Raw genomic sequence first — 17,977 nt, forward strand, 5'->3', positions numbered from 1 at the left:
CACCATCCATCCTGATGCTGCCAAATGGTTCAGTGGTGAGAATCTTTGTCTTCTTGACATTGAGCCTCAATCCATATTGTAGGCTGCAGTCCTTGACACTCTGCAGCAGGCGCTTCAGGTCCTCTTCATTTTCAGCAAGTAGGGTTGTGTCATCTGCATAACGCAGATTGTTGATAAATCATCTACCAATCTTGACCCCACATTTCTCCTCATAGAACCCAGTCCCCCGGATAATCTGTTCTGCATATAGGTTGAAAAGGTACTGTACATAGTGAAAAGATTGCCACCCTGAATCTGGCCGTTAAGTCTGGTCGCTATTGAATTTTGCCATCATGGTTGTGGGAGTGTTTCAGTGTTGGACTACAATAGATAAGGTAAGTACAAGCTTACTTGTTTTACTATTTGTAGGGACCAATGTAATGATTCTGGGTTTGTTTGTTTGTTTGTTTTCCCCCTACCATATTAATGATGCCACTTCTAGGAATGGCTGGCATTTCTCTCTCTCTCTCTCCCAATCTCACAACACCTTTTCATTGAGTCAAAGCCTCTCTTCAAATTTATAATTTTTTTTACAGAGAGAATACATCATAACCAAGGTAAACCAAAGATTACTTATCTGTAGTGAACAAGCCTATGTGTTTTTTATCACATCTTTGATGGGGTAATCTGTCCCTAGTGTGCTATAGGTATGGCAACTGTAGCAGTTGTGGTTCTGACCTTACTCTCAAGCTACAGGGGATCACAGGGAGCCCAGATGCAAGTCAACATCCTAGTAGTGGGCATCATGACTTAGACAATAAGGTCTAGAGCCGAAATAGGTATAATCCCAACTCAGAACGTATATTACACAGTAGAGACAACAGGTCCCTTGGCAACGCAGTTCTTCAACATGTTCTGGAATCTTTATCTATAAGTGATTTCTTCAAGCTCCTTACAGATGCTTAATGTCACTTAATTTTGTTAGAGAGAAATCTATTGTATGAACTGAGACTTGCTTGATATACTTGTGTTACAGGGCAGAAAATGGAGGTTCAGACTGAGGAATCGATTAGCTCATGCTTTTCTGGCTGGTCATTGTTGTGGGCTTGGAACTTACAGCTGACACTTTAGCAGGTTTTCAGAGGTGATAAATTACGTGAGAAGAGACTTCCCATCTTCTTCTCTTGGAGCAGCTGGTGGATTCAAATTACTTGCTTGCGGGTTGGCAGTGCAGCTGATACCAATAGGCCACTAGGACTTTCTAAGATTTGGCCTCAGCAGGCTCTTATTTGAAGTCAACTTTTACTTACTTAAGAATGAGAGTGTCCATAGCATAGTCTGCATTCTAAAAGCAAGATTCTGTGAACTTTTCCAGGAAGGTAAAAAGTAGTAATTGATGTTGCATAAGATTCATTAAAGTCTTTGGTTTGTGACTGCTTAAAGGAATTTCGTTTTCATCTTTCTAGGTTCTCGGAAAAGTTGGAGGAAAAACTCCTTTCCCACATGAACTTGGGATTAGAGGTTCATCTCCTTTGTGACGGGTGTTCCACATGAACACCCTATCCTCAGTAGCCGGGATTCTACTGGCACTAATACAGTGACCTAAGCTCTCCCAGCTTGCATCACCTCCATAAAAATTCATCCCTATGAAAACAATGTGCGGACAGTTCACACTTTTGCCTTTCCCCAGGTAGAGTCTCAACAATGAGCTGAACTTCAAAATCTTTTCAGAAATTAGGGAGGCGTCTATTTTGGATAATAATTTAATATGAGTCAACCACAATTCTTCTAATTATCCTCTACTTTGGAGATGAGACCTTCTGACCAAATTGGGATGACCATATCACATCTCTAGCTCTGCAGCAAAAGCCATGTTCCCTATAGAAACAGATATGTAGTTTTACATCTGCATAAGTTCTTAGAGCATTGGTTCTCAGATAGTAGCCCATCCAAGAATCCCTCTAACCAAATCATACACTAATACTATTCCTTCTTTTTATCTAATGACATCTTCCATCCATAACTTTGAGCTCCTGTGACCTATATGTCTCAAGGATAAGGAGCACATCATTGCTGTTAGGTGCTATCAAGTAGAGTATTACTCATAGAGACCTTATGAACAAAATATCTGAATCTTGTTCTATCCGGTTCCATCATCCCACTTCCTGATACACAAGAGCCCATTGCAGCAGTCACCATGTCAATCCACCTGGTTGAGGGTCTTCCTCTACTTTGCCAGCCCTCCACCCTTCCTAGCATCATGTCCTTCTCCAAGGAATAGCCCCTCCTAGCAACATGTCCAAACTATGTGAGGCAAAGCCTCATCATTCTTGCCTCCAAAGAGCATTCCAGCTGTGCTCTCTTCAAGACGTATCTGTTTCGTTCTCTTAGATGTTCACAAGGTGTTCAGTGCTCTTCTCCAACACCACAGCTCAAAGGCATCAATTCTTTGTCAGTAATCCTTATTCATCGTCCAGCTCTCAGATGCATAGTGGTGACCCTGTATCCCTCAAGGATGGAAAGCACATTAGCCTTCTTGATTTTCCAAGGACAAAGAGGGTTCATGGCTAAAAAATGGTATTCACAAACTTTTATCAAATTCCTTCAAAACCAAATAATCTAGTTTTCCTTACTACCCCTACTTCCAGTTTGCAAAACAAATAAGAACAATTGGTGATATCTATTCCATACGTTTTCTTTATTTCTTCTCTTCCAGGAAGGAGTCAAGGAGCCTTTGTGGTGTAGTGGTTATAGAAAGTGGCTGCTAACCAAAAGACCAGTGGTTTGAACCCACCAGCCCTAGATATAAGAAAGATGAGGTATTCTGCTTTAAATATTCACACCTTGGAGACCCTCCCCTCTGGGTCTGTTCTAAGCAGTCCTGCAGGGTCACTGTGAATCATAATCAACTCAGTGGCAGTGAGTGCTCCTGCCAGTCACGGAGACTGCTCACAAGTGACATATGAGATAGAAACAAAGCAAATGAAAATTAATGAGAACACTCAGTGAAAAAACAATTGGATTGATTTTGAACTCCCCCTTAATAACTCATTATGTTTCCTAGCCTGCAAATTTAACTCTATTTAAGCTTTATGGGCGATATTAAAATAACTAGTCATATTTCCGTCCACATTATAATGTGCTCCAGATGTGTCTTCTTCAACCTCTCTTAGAAAGAGCCTCATGACCCCAAAGACCCATCATCTAAGCACGTTTAAGACTTTCTGCCCAGGAACTGTTTGATACTCAAGTCTCTTTTTGTATTTTTCCTAAATGCTCTTTCCCTATCACACACAGATCATATAGACAAATAACATACATGATAAAAAGTACTCATGGAAAATGCTTTTATGTAAACATCTATGTTAAGTAATATGGTAAATGGCTTTTGTAAATTTTTGAGTGGTTGCAAGTACAAGATATTTTACTTCCTCTCTGAAAACCACGTCAAAACCCACTGCCTTGGATGTCTGAGGCTGTGATATATATGGGAAGAAATGACCCACCTTTCTTCAGAGGATCAGCTGGTAGATAGAACTGTCCACTTCTTAGTTAGCGGTGCTTTACAAAACACACTACACCACAGACCTTATTCTCTGAGTGGTGTGAAAGCACTGCACTAAGCAGTCAAGTCCATAGAATAGATACTTACCTTGAAGGATCTCTATGTTTTTCTCCAGAGCCTAAGAGCCACAGACACTTTGAAGTCAACATATGTTTACTCATTCACTTCCTTATTTATTCATTTACTTCTTTATTGTTGATCTAAGCTTTACCATCTTTACAATGAACTGACTGCTGAAAATAGCTCCTGAGTTTAGATGTTTTTCTTTATGGAGTTTGGGTCTGAATCTGGTGTATGATTTTTAGGAATCTCATCTGACTGGCTGTCAGGGACCTCTCCAAAATTCTAAAGAGAAACGATGTCAGCTTAAAGGCTAAGGTACACCCCTTACAAGTCATGGGCTTCTCAATTACTGCTTTGCATCTGAAAGTTTGATAACGAATAAGGATAACAGGAGAAGAATCAATGTCTCTGGCTTGTGTTGTTTGAGAAGAGAACTGAATAACCCAAGGACTCCCAGAAGAACAAATAAATATGTCTTGGAAAGAGGGCAGCCTGAGTGTTCCTTGGAGGAAGAATAGTGAAGCTTCATCTCATATACTTTAGGCATTTTGTTATGAGGGACCAGTCCTTGAAAAAAGACATCATGCTTGGTATGGTGACGAGTCAATGAAAGAGAGAAAGAACTTCAACGAGATGTATTGATACAGTGACTACAGCAAGGGGCTCGAGTATATCAGAGATTATGAGGATAGCACAGGACACAGCAAGGTTATAGTAAACTTGGCGGCACTTAACAACAACATCTGACTGCCACTGGTGGGAGGTATATCTGTCACAGGTTGTCTTCTGATAGTTGTTGTTGTTATGTGCTGTCGAGTCACCTGCGACTCATAACGACCCTATGTACAACAGCCCTAAACCCTTCTCTATCTTGTGCCAACTTTACTGTCTCTGAAAAACCTACTACCCCCATTGCCCTAGTGACGGAATCAATCCCTCTCATCCAGCGTCTTCCTCTCCTGCTATCCCTCCACCCTCCCAAGCATGGCATCGCTTTCCAAGGACCAGTCCCACCTTATAACATGTCCAAAGTATGTAAGATGTTGCTTCAGAATCATTGCCTCTAAAGAGTAACCTGGTTTCACCTTCTCCACGATGAAACTGTTTTTTCCCCTATCAGACCATGGTATATTCAACATTCTTCTCCAGCACCACAGCTCAAAGGCATCAAATCTCCTTTTATCATCCCTAGTTACCATCCAGCTCTCTGACACATAGCAAGTAATTTCAAAGACTGTGGCTTGGATCAGGTACACCTTAGTCTCCAGACTGATATCGTTGCTCTTCAGTACTCTAGAGAGGTTCCCTGACAGGCAAGTTTTGATGGTAGCAGGCCTTATATCCATAGAGATCCTATAATGTGTGAATTTTATTTTAACACTTTGGAAGGATTACGGAGCCATGGTATCTCAGAAGCTTAGAACTAGTTTGCTAAATAAAAGGTTGACAGTTCAAACCCATCAGCTACTGCATGGGAAAAAATGCAGCATTCCACTTCTGTAAAGAATGCAGCCTTGGGGATATTGTGGTGATGAATGACTCTGAATTAGAATTGACTGACAGCAATGGGTTTCTTGCAAAGAATGGTGCTGTCTTTGTCATTTTATTTTTGTTGTTGAAAACTAAGAGCAACACATATTTTGTTTAATGTTGTTGTGTACTTTTGAGTCAAAAATGACCTATAGCTGATGCTCCAGCAGGTTTTCAGAGACAGTTAATCACATGGGAGGAGGCTGCTCACTCTTCTTCTGCAGCTGGTGGATTCAAACCTCGTACCTTGGGGTTTGTAGTACAGCTTCTTACCACTAGGCTACCCACATCCAGAAAGAAAGAAAGAAAAAAAAAAGGAAAGGAGGGAGGGAGGAAGGGAGGGAGGAAGGGAGGGAGGAAGGAACAGGAGTGGCATCTACTTCCTAAACATCATGCCTCTGGAAATTATGAACTTTGATAAATGTCAATTGCTGTAAAGGGGCTTTACGCTTTTTGTTCATAGGGTCACTATAAGTCAAGCTCCACTCAAAGGAAATCAACAACAACTATACATATACATACATACACACACACACACACATATATATACATATACATACATATATACACACACACACACATATATATATATACATATATGTGTGTGTATGTATATATCTATATATGTATCACCTCCTCTAATGTCAGAATTGACAAAAAACAAGGCCCTAGTAATTGATGGAATATCATTTGATGGAATATTTCAACAAACAGATGCTGCCCTGGATGCACTCACCAGGTTGTGCCAAGAAATCTGGAGGACAACTACCTGGCCAACTCTCTGGAAGAGATCCATATTTATTTCCATTCCAAAAAAAGATGATCCAACAGAGTGTGGAAATTACCAAACAATATCATTAATGTCAAATGCAAGCAAAATTCTGCTGAATATTATAGAAAAACGACTGGAACAGCACATCAACAGAAAACATGCAGAAGTTTAAAGGGGCTGTGGCACTAGGAAAGTAATGACCAATATCAGATGAATCTTGCACCTAAGAACAACAATACCAAAAACTTTATGGGAACAGATTGTCTGTTCCCTTCCCATAGAGCTCCTGGTGGATTTGAACACTTGGTGCTGATTTATAGATACAATAGCTAGGATTTCAATAAATAATGTAGTAGGAGCACAATTAAATGTACACAAAGGATAGAACTTGTTACTTTCCTGGAGCCTCTATTGAAAGGAAGGAAGAAATTTCATCCACTCCCAAAATTGATTCCATGCTCTGTGATAAGTTCTGTCCTCCATGAGCTCATACAGGTACAAGTGTTCCCAGAACCACCAATATCTATTGCTGTTGCTGTTGTTGTTGTTATGTGTCATCTAGTCGACTGCAACTCATAATGACCCCATGAATAATAGCTCTGAGCCCTGCCCTATCTTGAGCCAAACTCACTGTCTCCAACACACTCACCCATTTGCTGTGTCAATCCATCTCATCCCGGGTCTTCTTCTGGCTGACCCTTCTTTCCAAGTGTGACGTCCTTCTCCAAGGACTGGTCCCTTCTGGCCCTATGCCAAAAGGATGTGGGAATGGAGCTTTTATCTATTCTCTTCCTTGGAGCTGAGAAGTAAGAAGTACTAATTCAACCTTACCACATATTTTTCCAAATCTTTGTCATCTGTCCTGGGACTTTTGGGTTTTGGAAAATCTAAAGGTCTGACTCTTTTGTTCCATAGCTCCATTATGTCGGTATTCTCTGGAGACACCTGTGGTTTACTACCTGAATGGATGAAGCCTTTAGGAAAAAACACCCTGGTGAATATATCAACATATTATCCAACTCTAGTTTTATTAAGAATCCCTAGTGGCATAGTGGTGAAGTACTTTACTGTTAATTGAAAGATCAGTGGTTTCAACCCACCAGCTACTCAGCAGGAGAAATATGTGACCATGGGCTTCCACAGAGAAACTGATGTGATAGTTGCATAGGGTTGCTGTGAGTTGAAAGTGACTCAAGAACAACAGTTTTTCTGCCTCTCTGCTTTGTTTGGTTTAGTAGTTTTACTTGGAGGGCATGGGTGGAGTGAAAGAGGCAGTGTCTGATTGCTCCATTGTCTCACTCACATGTCCTGGTCCCTAAGCAGCTCGGAAATCTACAGAAGAAGCCTAGCTTGCCAGAGGGTGACGCGCCACCCCAACCTGGCACTGAGGAGCTGGAGCTGAAAACGTGCAGGGAAAGAGGGAGGGAGCACACGCTCTCCCCCCTCGCACACCCGAGGCTGTATTGCCACACCATCTGGAGCCAGAAGGGGAGAATGGGACTGAATAAATAGAAGGTGTAAACGCACAGAGCGTAAACGCATGAAATTGGCAATGACTAATTCATCATCTCACAAATCTGTCTTTACAAAGAGAAATAAAAATAAAGTCAGTTTGAGCAATATGGAGGGCGCTCAGCTCTTCCAAGAATAGCTAATGAAAAGGGGGAGGGGATGGAGAAACTGGAAGATATGCAAATTTATGAAGCTGGCAGATTCAGATGACACTTCGAGATGATTAATATGCTGATTGGTGTGCTTTAGGGAGCATTGTGGAAGCAATCACATTGTTTTCTTTTAAAAAAAAAGATATATAAAGCAAAACAAAAGAGCCCAGTGCTTTCTAAGTAGAAGCCAGGGTCTGCCATATCCACTCTGCCCTCATGAATGATGAGAAGTGCTTTGCGAGAATACTTTGTGCAATTGGAGCTGCTGTCTTAGCTGCAAGTCTAGCTTAAGCTATTTTTTTTACTCATTCATTTAACAAAGATTTGGTAGTATGACTCTATGTCAAGCACTATGTTAGGTACTTAAGATATGAAGATGAATCAGGTACAGTCTCTGATCTTGATGGACTCAGGATCTAGTAAGGGAGAGATTGTCTGTTCCATTCAATGGAATGCACACAAAAAGATACGGATGTCAGCCAAGCACTGCAGCGGCACAGCAGAAGGAAATTCATTAACACAGCAGAATAAGTCGATGGTGGGAAAGGAATTAGAGATGCTTCATGAAGAAAGATGACATTTGAGCTGAATTTGAAGGATGCATTGAAATTTTCCAGATGGAGACGTAAGGAGAGAATATTTGAGGCATAAGTAACTGCATAAGCAAAAGCACGGAAGCATCAAAGTGCTTAACGCTCTTTCTGGGAATAGTGAGGTGTCTGGCGAATAGTCCTTCCTGAGCCCGCTCACCTGGGAGTCATTGCTGGCTGGAGCACGAGGGCAGGGTGCTGACGGAGGGACCTAGTGTACACTGACAACAGTTTGCCGCTTTCTGGGTGTTTTGAGTTCCTGGGGGCTAATGGAGGCCACTATACATTTTAATCTTCTCAAATCTGCTTCTAAAAACTCATAGACCAACTAGGAAAGAAAAGAAAAAGCCTTACTCCACGAGTAGGAGTGACTTGATCGTACCAAGTGGTGAGTACTTAATCATTAGTCAATAGGTTGGTGGTTCAAACCCACTGGAAGCACAGTGAGAAGACAAGCAAAGAAACCTGCTGTTGAGAGGTCATAGGCTTGAAAACCCTACAGAGCAGTTCTGCTTTGTCCACAGGGGGCTTACACATCATGAGGATAGACCAATCACTGGAGAATCACTTTAACAATCATTTTTTATACAGTAGAGGGTCAGCAAAAACACAAGAATCCCACCTTAACCTGGACTGACATGGTAGGAGTAAAAATGGGCTCAAACATGCCAAATATTGTACCATAGTATAGGGCCAGGCGATAGTTTGTTTTCTTTTACAAGAGGATTGTAGTGAACTATTTCACATGTGGTAGGAACTTAGACACAAAGATGAATCACACACAGTGTTGGAATGTGATGTAGCTAATAAGGAAAAAATCGTGTGCTACATTCAATGGAACAAGCCTGAAAAGTTAAGGATGTGATAAAACCCATGTGAAACTGTTTGCTACAGATTAAGAAGTGCCAAAGAGCAAGCTGGAGCTTCTGTTAAAATTCAGACAGAGTTTATTGAAAAGGCAAAGAAATTCACGATCAGGCAGTGCTTGGTGAGGGTGCACCAAAGCATGCTGACAAAATAAATTTTCTCCAGAATTTAAGAAACTCCAGAAATTTACAAGAAAAGAAAATCTAACTGGCTACATTAACAACATCATGGTTTAATAGATACCAGAGAGCACAAAATCCTTAAACAACGTTTTGCTAGTCATAATGTTTGAGTCATCCAACAGCTTAATCTGTAGGTAATTTAAGAGCCAGCCTAAGAGAATAGTCTTCCTGAGAGCATGTTGGAAGAAGAAGAGGAAGGAGGGAAGCTCATGTTGTTGACATTGTATACTGGATAAGAACTGGCCCATAGGTGACTCTCCAGAAGATTTTCAGAGGCAGTAAATTACACAGGAGGAGATTGCCATCTTTTCTTCTGTGGAGCAGCTGGTGGATTTGAACTGTGTGCCATTGGGCTGGTAGTGTAACGTCTTACCACTAAGCCATCAGATTTATAGCCAGCATGTTTATTATTCTAAATAGACTTGTAAGACCTTATGAAAGGAAGTCAGGTACCATCTATTTATTGGTGGCTTCCTACCTTGGTGGAGTGCCTAGTGCATTGCACTGCTGTCCAGGGCAGTCTCCACTTGCTGACATTTATAGCCTTGGAAACCTGGTGGGTGAAGAGTCACTATAAGTTTTAATCCACTAAAAACTAAAAAAAAAAAAAAAAAGGTTGGGTTTTTTTTTTATGATTTTTTAAAATCTACTAAAAATAGTTCTTTACCTTGGAGAACTTTTAAGGATCAAGTCACTGTCCTGCAGAAAACTAGGCATCTTTGCTACCCATAGATTTCACCTCTACTGCTGTGATTTTTTTTTAAGCAGAAAGAGTAAAAGCAATAAGAATACTTGGCAGGGAGGAACATTGTTGAAAGTGAAGAGCCCAGCTGTTCTCGGAGGAATTTGTGCTTCTTCACAATACATTGTCTTTTGCATTACAAATAGTGTTCCATTGTGAGTTTGGGTATTTGAAAAACATTTCATAAAACATTTGATTAATCCGATAGTAATTATTATAGTGAATTAGAAAATTGATTCAGTTTGTAAGATTGAATGCAGACAGGATCCAGTTGTAGGTAACTAACTAAAAATATCAAGAAAACAGTAATTAGATATAGAGGTTAATGATTGATTATAGATAAGCCTCATTAAAATTCTTTCAGATGTAAATGTTGGCCATTTAGCCAGGACAGAGTTAGAGGCTATGTGAGAAGTCTCATCCTGTTCAGTAAGTTATGGACACATTCTTTCCAAGAACAGACTATCATAATTTTTCACTAAGGATCAAATTGTTCTGAAACACAGCACTAATGTGCTGCACAAAACAAGGGAGCTCTGGTGGCCTAGTGGGTGAGGAGTTGTACTGCCAACCCAAAGGCAGGCAGTTTGAATCCACCAGTTGCTCCTTAGGATTTATATTTGTGATTTATAGCCTCTGAAAACCTGCTGGAGGACCACCCATGAGTTGGTTCCAATTCAAGGGGACAAAACAACAATTATAGCAAAACAAAAGGGTATTTTTCAATTAGAATGATGGAAACTATGAAGAATATAAAGGTCCTAAAGTAGAACAACAAGGGTTTTTTTTCCACCATCCTTGACAAGAGAAAAACCAGATATGCATAATTTCATTTTAGAGGAGGAAATAGGAATGCTACATGCTACATATGATTAACACGGAGTACAGCATTAGCACTATTGTCAGGAATATAGACACAATAATTAGATTTTACCTTGGCTCAAGTATTTCCTTAGGTTGCAATCAGAATGTCAAAAGTCATTCTATAGCAGAGTACTGGTTTCTAATCATTGCTATTTTGGTTTTGATCTTTTGAAGTCCATTTAGGTTGGCTTATACATATTTAATTACATTTATACACGTGGGTTATAATACCCTACCTGACATGTGAATATCGCCACTAGACAGTCATGCTAATAAAATATTGATAAGCCCTGAATATGAGTGCATTAGCTTGAATCCAATGCAGGCCCAAAGTGCAACTTTCAATACAACCAGACAGAAGCTAAAGCTAAATGTTGGTTCCACAGTGCTATAAAGGTACCTTTAGAGGCAATCCAAGAGATAGTCAACTGTTGTAAGCAATTGACAGTTAAATAATCAGTAGCTTTTGAGGTTGTATTTATTGTAAATTCATTATGTAAAAAGATACTTCATAGTTATGTTGAGGACTGAATTATTCATATAGGTGTGATTAGATTGCTTACATCAAAGAAGAGAAACTTGACTTAGTTTCTGCCTAGGACTTGACCAGATGAATCTATGAACCTACAAAAAGAAGAATGAGTTCTGATGGTATTGTTCACAGGAAATTATACTGCTAACTCAAAGGCAGTACCTCTCTAGTAGTTTGGATCTAACAGGAGCTCTGAGGGCGAAAGTTAAGCAACCTCTTCTAATGCGATTTACATCCTCTGAAAACTCTGCACGGCCAGCTGTGAGTCAATCCCAACTTGAAAGCAATGAGACAATTGGGCAATAGGAAGAATGCTGCTTATGAGTTCAGAAGAATTTACATTCTTCTTGAGCTACTTCATTTAGTCAAATAAAACTGTTGTTTTAGCCAAAGAGAGTCATCTATTCATCAATGGAAAAATCTCATAATAATTATTTCTTGTAATAAAGAATGATTTCTCCATTGTATCTGAAGGTGAAGAGCAACTCAATCATATGCTTTCAGAGGAGTGACTCACATGGAAAGGCCAAATTTGCAGCAGGAAAGAGCAGTATATATCAAACAAATAAATCTTTTAAAATGATGAGCATAAGTTTCTATCCCATCCAGGAAAGCATTAACAGGGGCATGAATACAGAAAAGATTTTTATTTATTTTTTTTAAAGGGAGGCATATTTAGGACTGGTTCAAGGTCTTTGGTCAACTGCCTCTCTCAGATACCATCTGTTTCTGCCATGGTCAGAGTGGAAATTGAATTTTATCTTAAACTACAGTAGTTGGTCTTCGCAATCACTTGTTATGCATCAGAGAGTTGGACAATGACCAAGGAGGATAGAAGGAGAATTGATGCCTTTGAGCTGTGGTGCTGGAGAAGAGTATTGAGAATACCATGGACTGCTAGGAAAACAAACAGATTCGTCCTGGAAAGGGTTAAACCAGGTGGCTCCTTGGAGGCAAGGATTCTGAGGCTCCATCTAACATACTTTGGACATGTTGTGAGGAGAGACGGGTCCTTGGAGAAGGACATTATGCTTGGGAGGGTGGAGGGACGGTGCAGGAGGGGAAGGCCCTCTATGAGGTGGATTGATTCAGTGATTGGGGTAATCGGGATGGGAGTGTCAAAGACAGTGCAATTGGCACAGGACAGAGCAGAGTTTAGGGCTGTTGTACATAGGGTCGCTATGAGTCGCAAGCCACTCGACGGCACATAACAACAACAACAACAACAACAACAACAACAGTAATTGGCAAATAGGAGTTTTAGCTCTCTTAACGTGGGATAGGTGAATATAGATTTTGTTGTTGTTAGGTGCTGTCCAGTCAAGTAAGTCTTATAGCAACCCCATGAACAATAGCTCTAAACCCTATCCTGTGCCATCCTCAAACTCTCTGACATATTCAAGCCCATTGTCAACCCACCTGGTTGAGGGTCTTTCTCTCCTTCACTATCCCTCCTTCTTTCCAAGAATGATGTCCCTCTCCAAGGAGTAACCTCTCCTAGGAACATGTCCAAAGTATGGGAGGTGAAGCTCAATATCTTAGCCTCCAAGGAGCACTCTGGCTACACCTTTTCAAAGATTTCTTTTTATTCTTTGGAATAAAATATCCATGGGTATTCAGTACTCTTCTCCAACACTACAGTTCAAAGGCATCAATTGTTCTGTCATCATTATTCATTGTCTAACTCTCAGATGCATAACAAGTGACTGAAAAGGTCATGTCTTCCAGGATGTGTTTGTTCCTTGGCAGTCCATGTAATAATTAGTACTCTTCTTCAAAACCATAACTTAAAGGCATTGAATCTTTTTCTGTCATCTTTACCATTGTTCACCTTTCAGATGCATAGGAAGTAATAAGGAAGACTATGGTTTGGACTAAGCACACCTTCGTTTTTAAACTGACAATTGCTTCATAGCACCTTAGAGTAGATTATCTTGATAGCAGATTTTCCAATGATTTTTGACTGCTGTGACCATGGATGTGTATTGTAGGTACAAGCAAGATAAAATCATTGGCAATTTCAATCTTTTCTCCATCTATCAGGTTTGTGACTAGAATGGATGCCTTATTGTTAATGAAGCCTGAAGAATTCTGGGAGAATGGGCATTATATCAAGACGATTAGAAGGCAGTCTCAGATCCTGTCTTGTGCTAATCTATGGGGTTCCTGATGCTGAGTTAAGAGGGCAAAAGGTGAAAACCCAGACTCCAGCTGTGTGTAAAGCCTAGTGTTTCCAATGCAGTCCCGGAAGTGAGTGGCTTGAATAGATGTCTTAATGTTAACAAAGTCTATGAAATTCTGGGACAGTAGAGCACACTTAGAGTTGACTAATAGATATGGCAACTGAGGCTGAGCCTTCAAATTTGGAAACACAAAGCAGGAGGAACAGTTGTAAACAGAAACTAATGAATGGAACGTGGAATGTGAGAAGCATCAATGTAGAAAAACTGGACATTTTAAGATAGAAATGGAACACATAAATATTGACATATTAGGCATTGATGACATGAGATGGATTGACATGGGAAATTTTGAATCAGACAATCATATGAGCTACTATGCTACCGATAAAAGGTGAGAAAAAATAGGGCCATTTTCATAGTTAATGAGGCCATTTCTAGGTCCATGTTGAAAGACAATATTGTGAGTGACAGGATAATATAGATACACATTCAAGAAAGACCTGTAAATACCACTATAATTCAAACTATGCACCAACAACTAGAGCTAAAGAAGAGGAAATATATGATTTCTATGAACTACTGGAGTCAAAAGTCGACTAAATATGTAACCAAGATGCATTAATAATAATAAGTGACTGAAATGTGAAAGTTGGAAACCAAGAAGAAGGATAAGTAGTTATAAAATGTGGACTTGGTGACAAAAATGAGGCTGGGGATAGAATGATAGAATTCTGCATAATCAATTATTTATTCATTGCAAATAACTTTTATAAGAAACATAAACATAGTCTATACACAAGGATTTCACCTGATTGTATGCATAAGAATCAGATCAATTTCATCTCTGGAAGGAATCTTTTGAGAAGTTCAATATCACTAGTGAAAACCAGGCCCGGTGCTCATTTTAGAGCAGACCATCAACTACAAAGATACAAGGTCAAATTAAAGCTAAGGAAGGTGAAATATCCACAGGAAGCAAAATTTGATCTTAAGTCTATCTACCCTGAATTTAAAAACCAACTCAGGAACAGGTTTGAGGTCTTGAAAACTAATGAAAGAAGACCAGATGAGCTGTGGGAAGATATCAAGAATATCATTCATGAAGAATGTTAAAGGTCATTAAAAAGAAGGAAGAAGAAGAAAAGACCAAAATGGATGCCAGACAAAACTCTGAATATCGCACTAGAGCACAGAGAAACCAAAACAAAGGGAAGAGATCAATAAGTTAAGAAACTGAACAGAATATTTTAATGGGCAGCTTAAGAAGACAAATCAAAGTATAATGAAATGTGCAAGGAGCTGGAGTTAGAAAATCAAAAAGGCTGAACTGGCTCAGCATTTCTTAAGCTAAAGAACAAACTCAATCCATGAGCTACAATACTTAAGGATGCTATGGACAGAATAATGAATGAGACAGGAAACATTAAAAGAAGATGGAAGAAGTATACAGAGTCACTGTACCAAAAAGAATTGGTTGACGAAGAAGAATTTCAAGAAATAACATAGGATCAAGAGGCAGTAGTGATGAAGGAGGAAGTCCAGTCTGTTCTGAAGGACTTGGCAAAAAAGAAAGCTCCAGGAACTGACGGAATACCAATTGATATACTTCAACAAATAGATGCTGTCCTGGATGTGCTCACAAGATTGTGCTAAGGAATCTGAAGAGCAACTACCTGGCCAACTGACTGGAAGAGATCCATATTTGTCCCCATTCCAAAAAAAGTTGACCCAGTAGAATGTTGAAATTATCAAACAATATCACTAATAATACATGCTAGCAAAATCCAGGTGAAGATTATCCAGAAATGACTGGAACAGTACATTGACAGAGAACTACCAGAAATTCAAGCTGGGTTTAGAAGAGGTCATAACGCTAGAGACATTATTGCCAAAGTCAGATGGATTTTGGCAGAAAGCAAAGAGTACCAGCGGACTGTCTATCTGTGTTTCTCTGAATGTGCAAAGGCATTTGATTGTATGGATAATAACAAATTGTGACTAATCTTGATGAGAATGGGAATACCAGAACATCTGATTGTGGTTATGTGCAACCTATACTTGGACCAGGAAGCAGTCCTCAGAACAGCAAAGAAACAATGCATGGCTCAAAATCAGAAAAGGAGAGTATCAGAGATGCATCCTGACCCCATATCTTTTAAACCTATATGCAGAACAGATCATTCGGGAGGCTGGGCTTTATGAGGAGAAATGTGGCATCAAGATTGAAGGAAGACTCATCAACAGCCTGCATTATGCAGAGGACATAACTTTGCTTACTGAAACTGAGGATGGCCCTTGCTAAAGTGCCTTCCTGTAGAAGGCCAGAGACTGTAGTCTTCAATATGGATTGACGTTCTACATCAAGAAGACAAAGATACCCAACCCTGGGCCAACTGGCAGCACTGTGATAAGTGAAGAAGAGACTGAGGTTAACAATTACTATTTGCTCAGCTCCATAATCAACACTCTTGGCACCAGCAGTCAGGAAATCAAAAGATAAATTGCATTAGGAAAAATCTGCTGTCAGGGACCTCTCCAGAGTGCTGGAGAGCAATGATGTCAGTCTAAAGAGACTAAAGTGTGCCTAATCTAGCCATGGTCTTTGTATTTACTTGCTATGCATCAGAAAGCTGGACAATGAATTAAGGATGACAGAAGAAGAATTGATGCCTTCAAATTGTGGTTTGGAGAAGAGTCTTGAACACACCATGGACTGCCAAGAAAACAAAAATGTCTGTCTTGGAAAGGGTGAAACCAAGTTTCTCCTTGGAGGTTAGGATTTTGAAGCTCTGTCTCATATGCTTTGGGCATGTGTCCAGAATGGACCAGTCTTTGGAGAAGGACATCATGCTCTGAAGGGACAACAAAGGAGAGGAAGACGCTGGATAAGATGGATACAGTAACTGGGACAATGGGGGTTGGTATGTTGGAATCAGTGAGATTGGCTCAGGATGGGGCAGGCTTCAGAGCAGTTATATGTATATAGGGTCACGGCCAGCCACAGGTGGCTGATGTCACATAACAACAACATTGTATTTGTTGCCTATTGGCCCAGTGGTAAAGATTTTTGTTTTCTTGATATTGAGGTATAATCTATATTGAACATAGAAGTCAAGCACTTTAAGTATGCCTCACTTTCAGCAAACAAAGTTCTGTCATCTGCATACCACAGGTTGTTGACGAATCTTCCTCCTCTTTTGATGCCTCATTATTTTTTGTAAAGACCAACTACTCAAATTATTTGCTCAGCATGTACTTTGAATAGATAAGAAGAAAGGATATAAGTCTGGCATACACCTTTCTTGATTATAAACCATATGTGATTGGGATATGGAATGTGAGATGCATGAATGTAAGAAAACTGAAGATCATTAAGGAAGAAATGGGCTGTATAAAGATTGGCATACTAGTTATTGGCAAATGGATTGGCATGGGACATTTTGAATTAGATAATCATATGATCTGCTATGCTGGGAATGAAAAGATGAGGGAAAAACGGGGTTGCATTCATAGTTAAAAAGACCATCTTGAAATACAACATTGTGAGTGATAGGATAATACCCATATACCTAAAAGGATAATTTGTTAATACCATTATCATTCAAATATATGAACTAGCCATCAGAACCAAAGAAGAGGAAATAGGTGGCTACTACCAGCTATTGGCAATCAGAATTCAATTGCAAATGCAGCCAAGATACATTAGTGTAGAGAGTAACAGGAATGCAAAAGTTGGGAACAGGGAAGAAGGATAGATGGTCAAGAAACCTGGATTTGATGACAGAAATAAGGCTGGAGACAGAATGATAAATTCTGTACAATCAATTATTTGTTAATAGCCAATATCTTTTTGTAAGAAATACAAACGGATGAGCTGTATGAACTTCTCATGAGCTGTATGCACTCATCTGGGCCTTTACCATCGCTCTGCTGAAGACACCAAAGTCTGTGTGGCATGGCCTGCTCAGAAGCATCTTTGAGCTATTTTCCCTGTCACTGGAAGTAACAAGGAAGACAGCAAGAAAATTGTGGAAGAAGTACTAGAAGAAAACTTCCCAGGTATTTTGAAGAATGAGGAAACCCACATTCAAGAAGCACAGTGAACACCTAATAGACTAGACTAAAAAAGAAATCCATCAGATATAGTCAAATTCTCCAAATTAAAGGATGAGGATAGAATATTAAAAACAATGTGAGTTAAACAGTCACCGACAAAAGGAAAAGAATTCTGATTTCTCAGCAGAAACCATGCAAGCTAAAAGACAATGGGATAGCATATACAGAAAGTTGAAAGAAAACAATTGCCAATAAAGGATCCTATACTCAGCAAAGCTGTTCATTAAATATGAAGGAGAAATTAGATTCTTTGCAGAAAAGAAGGAACTTAGGAATTTGTGAAAACAAGACTAAAACTTACAAGAAATTTTAACTGAAGTCCTTCACA

At 39.7% G+C, this 17,977-nt stretch overlaps 1 pseudogene; it reads left to right on the forward strand.

The window, feature by feature from the left end:
* The first annotated feature begins 332 nt into the window (after window positions 1-332).
* Window positions 333-17,977, forward strand: part of LOC102844431 — a 71,447-nt pseudogene continuing 53,802 nt past the window's right edge.

Source organism: Elephantulus edwardii, unplaced genomic scaffold (genome assembly GCF_000299155.1).
Source record: "Elephantulus edwardii isolate Elephantulus edwardi_28Jun2011 unplaced genomic scaffold, EleEdw1.0 scaffold00033, whole genome shotgun sequence".
Lineage (NCBI taxonomy): Eukaryota > Metazoa > Chordata > Mammalia > Macroscelidea > Macroscelididae > Elephantulus > Elephantulus edwardii.